We start from the raw sequence: 7,318 nt of genomic DNA, 5'->3' as shown, positions 1-7,318 counted from the left end.
CACTCATCAGGAAGATTTCTGTGTGAGTCAGAGGTTGGCAGTCCAGTCATAACTGGCTCAAAAGCCGGTTTCACAGTCAATCTTTCTGACCCTAGACATGCACAAGAGGTTTCAATTCTACAGTCACCAATTTGAGTGAGAAGAAAAGTAATGCCCAACCTGCCTCCAGAAAAATGGTATTGGAGTAAATTCAATGTAAAATCATTTATCAAGATTACTAATTCAACCAAGTCCAAATTTTAACTCTTCATTTTATTACCTAAATTATTTAAATCTAAAATCATTTAAATCTAAAGGTACTTATGGAAAGGGGTGAAGTCTAAGAAGGACAAGCCTGTTCAGATAACTGAGCACACACCCATGGCAGGAGGGAGAGCCGCCTTCCCCCTGGTTGTTCTATAGCACTGGTGCTATGGGGTGCTGGCTCCTGCAGGTGACACCACGGTCACCCGTACAGTAGACTGGGGTTTCTAGCCATTAGCTCCCTCCTAAAGGTCCACATACCTCCCCGCCATGTGCTTCTTCTCCATCTATGACTTTCCTTTGGCCAGATGACCCCTGAAGATGGTCACCAGCTCAGCCTCCAAGCTTAGTCCTCACAGAGCTTGAATTTTTAGTATTATTCCAAGGCAGGAAAACAATCAGCTTGATCTCTTATACCCATTTTGAGTCTGTCCTGTTTTGTGATGAGAGCAGCATCTTTGAATGATATAATGTAGACCAGGGCCCCTTGATCTCTGGACGTCTTCACATCTGTCAATGCAGTTTGAGATACCTATCATAACAGGAGATGGCAAGAGATAACCTAGGAAAAGAGATAGAAATGAGTATGAATATTTGATTCCTCCTTCCCACTTCATCTTGCCACATATGCTTGTGCCCACAGAGGGTGAATCATCAGATTAAGTTCCTTTATTTCAACACAGTCCCTCTCAGGACCTGTCCACAAGGAAGTGGTTAATATTACCACCTTCACCCAGACAGTAAGTAAGAGGTTTCTGGAATTCCCCTGGAGTGGTAGAAACCCTGTGGGAAATACTGAGTAAAAAAGGCAAAAGCTTAGCCATGGAGCAAAGATCAGCTGTAGCCAAGAGTTGGGGTGGTTTGAACGCATGACTGAAAAGGGGCAGCCTGAAGGAGCTTTTCAAGTGGAATCATAATTCCGGTGATGGCTACCCAGCTCTATAAATGTGTGAAAACTTACCAAACCATGCACCAAAAACTTACCTCCTACAAACCCCGACGCCTCTCTTTCTACTAGATGATTCCTCTCAACAGATAAAAATGTTTATATCCCACATCTTTTAAAACCAGTCAGAAACAACAGCAGCAAAAAGTAACATCATCACCCTATATTTCTCTCCAGCTATTGCCTCAGTTTTCTGTACAATAAATTTGGAAAGAATTTAAATAAATTACAGTACATTTGAAAGAATTCTCAAAGTCATGTTTTCAACTTTCTCTCCTGTTATTCTCTCTTGAATGCATTCTATTCATACTTTTATTTCCATAAATCTACTAAGATTGCCCTTGCCAAGACGTTGCCAAGCCCAAAGGTCAGTCGCAATCTTCAACTACTCAGTTTGTTGAGAGCATTTGCCTAGCAGATCCTCCTAAAAACATTTCCAAAATTTGGCCTCCGGATTATTTACTCTCTCATGATGCTTGAATGACTCCTTTTTATTTGCCTTTGCTAGATCTTCAATTTCTCATCCTCTACATGTAGAGAGCATCCCAGGGCTCTGTCTTCACATCTTCTCATCAACCCTCATTTCTGTGGTGACCTCACTCAACACCATGATTTAGATTCCGTCACTGGTAATTCCAGATACTCCATTGCCTGAGCTAGTCTCACAAGTCCAAATTTATATATACAACTAACTACTCAGTCTCACCAGCCAGAGGTCTAATTGCCAATTCAGTTTTGCCATAAGCTCTTTTGGATTATTACAGTAACCTCTTAACTGCTCTCTCTGCATTCCTGCCTCACACAGTCTCGTCTTAACTAGTTTTGTTCTTGGTATTTAGTCACCAAGTCATGTCTCACTCTTTCTGCGACCCCATAGACTGTAGCTCCTCTATCCAGGGGATTCCCCAGGCAAGGATACTGGAGTGGGTTGCGTTTCCTTCTCCAGGGGGTCTTCCTGACCCAGGGATCAAACCTGTGTCTCTTGCATTGGCAGGCCGTTTTTTTGGTTTGTTTTTTTAACTGAGCCACCAGAGAAACTCAATGTAACAGTTAGAGAGGCCTTTGAAAAACATAACTTAATCATGTCACTCTTCCGCTAAAATCTTTCAATGTTGTTATAAACTGAAACTCTGTGTCCCCTCAAAACGAGTATGTTGAATCCTAACCCCTAAAGGGATGATATTAGGAGATGAGACCTCCAGAAGGTGATTAGGTCATGAGGGTGGAGCCCTCGTGAATGAGATTATTGATCTTAAAAAAAGAGACCCCAGAAATCTCTCTTACACTCTTTGTCATGTGAGGAAATGGCCTCCTGCCACCTTACAGAGGGCTGTCAGCAGAACCCAGCAATGCTGGCACCCTGATCTCAAAGCTGCAGCCTCCAGAACTCTAAAAACTAAATCTTTGTTGTTTGTAAGCCATCCAGTCTATGATATTCTGCTATGGCAGCCTGAATTGCTTAAGCCACCTGTCTTATTCAGAATAAAAGCTAAAGTCCATGCTGTGACCTAAAAGTTTCACGAGCTCTGGCTCCCACAATCTCTCTGACCTCATCTCCCTTTCTCTCATTAGACTCTGGTCACACTGTACTCTTAGGTACTCCTCGAAAACACCAGCTGTGTTCCCAGTGCCGGGCTGCTGCATTTACTCTATTTCACTGGAAGAGCTCACAGTTGACCTCGTGGCTCATCCACTCATTTATTTCCATTTTCTGCTCCAGTTCCTTGCTTTTTCAGGGTCATCCTCTAACCATTTACCTAAGATAATCTACCTTTCCCCATCCTACTCCAGGTATCTCTCTCCCTTTCCCAAGTGAATTTTCTCCACAGAACTTATCACTCCCAAACATATTTTGTTTTTGTTTATTGACGGTCATTCTACCTGTTTCTCCCTCACTCCTGCATGCCGCCACCACCACCAGAATGAATGAGCCACAGGAGCAAAGAATTTTATTCACTGCAGTAGCCCTAGTACTTAATTAACTGATTGAATAATTGTGTAACATTGACACTAAAATAGAAGTCTCACAAAGATTGAGAACTGGTGGCCCTATGCCTATTTTTAATATTTTTAAAATGCACAGCTATAGTTAGAATTTTGATGAAGTTATCAGTTATGAACATTAGGATTTCACATCAGTATGTGGTTTTATAACTTCTATTGAAAAATTAGAAATTGCCGATTTTAGTTGACACTTAGTACATTCTGGGCTTCCCTGATAGCTCAGTTGGTAAAGAATCCACCTGCAATGCAGGAGACCCCGGTTCAATTCCTGGGTTGAGAAGATCCGCTGGAGAAGGGATAGGCTACCCACTCCAGTATTCTTGGGCTTCCCTTGTGGCTCAGCTGGTAAAGAATCTGCCTGCAATGTGGGGGACCTGGGTTCGATCCCTGGGTTGGAAAGATATCCTGGAGAAGGGAAAGGCTACCCACTCCAGTATTCTGGCCTAGAGAATTCCATGGACTGTACAGTCCATGGGGTCACAGAAAGTAGGACACAACTGGGAGACTTACTCTGGTACATTCTAGGCATTGTTGTTATTGCATTACAGGTGTTCCAAAAAATTGTGGCACTTAATCATGAAACATCTCAGTGATGAATTACTATAGGTGAAACACAGAAAGGTAAGACCTTTTCTAGAGTCTTCTATCTAGTTATCTGGGAGCTGGAATACAAAGCATTACAACTCAGATAAGTGCACCTTCACAGATCCTGCCATTACCATCTCTGAAGGCAGCACTCCTAAAAGCTACAAACATTTGGAGCTCAGTGCCAGCCTCCCTGTTTAGTTGAAGCAAGCCTTTTGTAACTTTGCCACCTCCAGCCAGTTCTCTCCTTACATCACCTGCTTTAGCCCTGTATCCATTCACCAGAGTTTACAGTCCTTATCAGAATGAAATAGTCAGATTTGAATCAACAGTCATTTGAGTGTCCATTTATATTCTGTCACTTAAATCAGGTTCTAAATGTGATAAAAGGTAAGTAAAATACAATTCTTGTTTTTACAGGGCTTAAATTTTTTTCATGAGCACACATACATATTATGTAACTTATAAATGGTAAAAGGTACTCATGAAAGAGCAATACAAATGATAAACTGCAGTAAGGTTCAGAGTTCAATGCAATGAATATTTTATTAACCCCAGCCTTGCCATGGGGCAGGAATTTCATTTTTACTGATACATTCAAAGAATCTATAATACCTTATACGTGATAAGTGTTCAATACACACTTCTGAAATATGTGACTCATATAAGAAATCTTATCTTCTTCTTGATTTGGCTTAACTTCTGATTTCTCTTTTCCCCTTTTCATATGTTTAATGAGAAAGCACTTTTAAAACATAAACTGAGGAAATTTTTAAATTTAAGGGTATATTTGAGCAAAAATCTTTTCTTAATTTAGTTTTTGTATTATAGTTGATTTACAATGTTAATTTTTGCTATACTGCAAAGTGATCCAGTTATACATATATATGTATTATTTTTCATTATAGTATACTATACAGTATAGCATAGAGAACAGTATACAGTATAGTATAGTATAGAGAACTTATTGTTTATCTGTTGTATTTATAATACTATATGAGCAAAAGTGTATTTGAATCAGATAGCACCCAACCAGAAATGATTAGCAGCTCTCTGCCACTGGGAGCCACAGGAAGGACTTTCAGAAAAAGTGCAGAAGCAAAGAAAGGAAATGATTACATTAATCATAGTTTAGAGCCTAGCTGGCTATCTGTGATTGGTTGTCCTTAGCATTTTTATTTCATAACCTTGAGACATTTCCAGGCTGCGATTTGGGTTTAGTTTCACAGGCTTCCATGACACAGAGCCCCCTCCATCTAATGGCCTCCTTGTTTAATTAATTCAACAGCTCAGATAAAGTAAGTTTGAGAAATAATACATACCAGGTGGCTCAGGCTAAAGAATCTGCCTGCCAAGCAGGAGACGTGAGTTCCATCCCTGGGTAGGGACGATCCCTCGGAGAAGGAAATGACAACCCACTCCAGTGTTCTTGTCCAGGAGATCCAATGGACAGAGGAGCCTGGCGTGCTACAGTCCATGGAATCACAAAGAAGTCGGACATGACATGACTTAGCGACTAAAAAACAACAACATGAACGCAAGTAAAGTTCAAGTTTCACATCTGTTTGCAGAAGATCTGAGGTCTCATGGAAGAAATGATCTTTGAAATAGGTCTGAAAGAACTGGTAAAATGTGAGTGAGCAGAGATAAATACAAGGATCTTCTAGGCCCATAAAAGTGAGTCAGACCAAATTGTTTGTATTACATGCCATGGAGTTTGGCAGCATCTCAGGGAGTTGAGCGGGTGAATGTTGATTATCTTTTGACATTTACTTGGCTTAAGAAAACAACTGAAAATGGATCTATGCTATAAAAAATCAGCAACTAAAGCAAAAGTAAAATTCTGGCTTTGATTTATTTACAGGGTGATCTTTGGCAGTTTTCCAAGCTCTCGGTCTCATGTAAGCAGATAGTTCTGTCAGATTTGTCTTTTTCCACCCAAAATCAATCCACAAAGATACTAGTTAAGGAGCAAGAGCTTGGTATTTGGCCTCAGTCAGTTGCCACTGGTGTGACCCTGGGCAAGTCACTTACTTAGCGTTAACTTCACCCGCTGAAAACTCAGTAGTCATCCCTTGCCTTCCTCACAACAGTGGAATGATCAAATGAGTGAACCTACAAGAATGCCTTGTAATTGGTGAGGTGCTCTGCCAAAGAAAGACGGCCGTATTCTGTCATTCTCTATTTTCCCCAGCAGCTTCAACAGTATAATTGGTGGCATATGTGAAAGCATATAAAGACCTGATGGTATAAAATTCATCTTTCCTTATTAACATAGTTGATGATTCCCCTCAGGGCATATGTTTCTGGTCTATCTGGAATCCAAGTGACATTGTGCCTCTATTTCTTTGCTGTTATATGGAGGTATTATTTTCTATTTGCTGAGTAAGCCTTTAATTAGGGTAAAACCATTCAAAGTCAAATAGGATTTTGACATTTATGGAGTCACTCTGTGCCCAAGAGTAAATGTAGCTTAATTGTTATGACATGGAAACTGGAAAATTCTTAAAGAGATGGGAATAACAGACCACCCTACCTGCCTCCTGAGAAACCAGTATACTGGTCAAGAAGCAACAGTTAGAACTAGAATGGAACAGTGGAATGGTTCAAAATTGGGAAAGGAGTACGTCAAGGCTGTATATTGTCATCCTACTTATTTAACTTATATGCAGTGTACATCATGCAAAATGCCAGGTTGGATGAAGCACAAGCTAGAATCAGGATTGCCAGGAGAAATATCCGTGAACTCATATGCAGATGACACCACCCTTATGGCAGAAAACAAAGAGGAACTGAAGAACCTCTTGATGAAAGTGAAAGAGGAGAGTGAAAAAGCTGTCTTAAAACTCAACATTTAAAATACTAAGATCATGGCATCTAGCCCCATCACTTCATGGCAAATAGATGGGGAAATAATGGAAACAGTGACAGACTATTTTCTTGGGCTCCAAAATCACTGCAGATGGTGACTGCAGCCATTAAATTAAAAGACTTTTGCTCCTGGAAGGAAAAGCTATGACCAACCTAGACAGCATATTAAAAAGCAGAGACATTACTTTGCTAACAAAAGTCCATCTAGTCAAAGCTATGGTTTTTCCAGTAGCCATGTAAGGATGTGAGAGTTGGACCATGAAGAAAACTGAATGCCAAAGAATTGATGCTTTTGAACTGTGGTGTTGGAGAAGACTCGAGAGTCCCTTGGACTTCAAGGAGATCAAACCAGTCCACCCTAAAGGAAATCAGTCCTGAATATTTATTGGAAGAACTGATGCTGAAGTTGAAGCTCTAATACTTTGGCCACCTAATGCAAAGAACTGACTCATTGGAAAAGACTCCAATGCTGGGAAAGATTGGAAGCAGGAGGAAAAGGGGATGACAGAGGATGGGATGTGGTGAGGAGGAAAAGTGGACAACAGAGGATGGCATCACCAACTCGGATGATCATCACCAATTCGGATGGCATCACCAACTCAGATGATCATCACCAACTTGGATGGCATCGCCAACTTGGATGGCATCACCAACTCTATGGACATGAGC

Source organism: Odocoileus virginianus, chromosome 3 (genome assembly GCF_023699985.2).
Source record: "Odocoileus virginianus isolate 20LAN1187 ecotype Illinois chromosome 3, Ovbor_1.2, whole genome shotgun sequence".
Classification (NCBI taxonomy): Eukaryota; Metazoa; Chordata; class Mammalia; order Artiodactyla; family Cervidae; genus Odocoileus; species Odocoileus virginianus.
The sequence above is the reverse complement of the archived record's forward strand: the minus strand, read 5'-3'. Positions refer to the sequence as shown.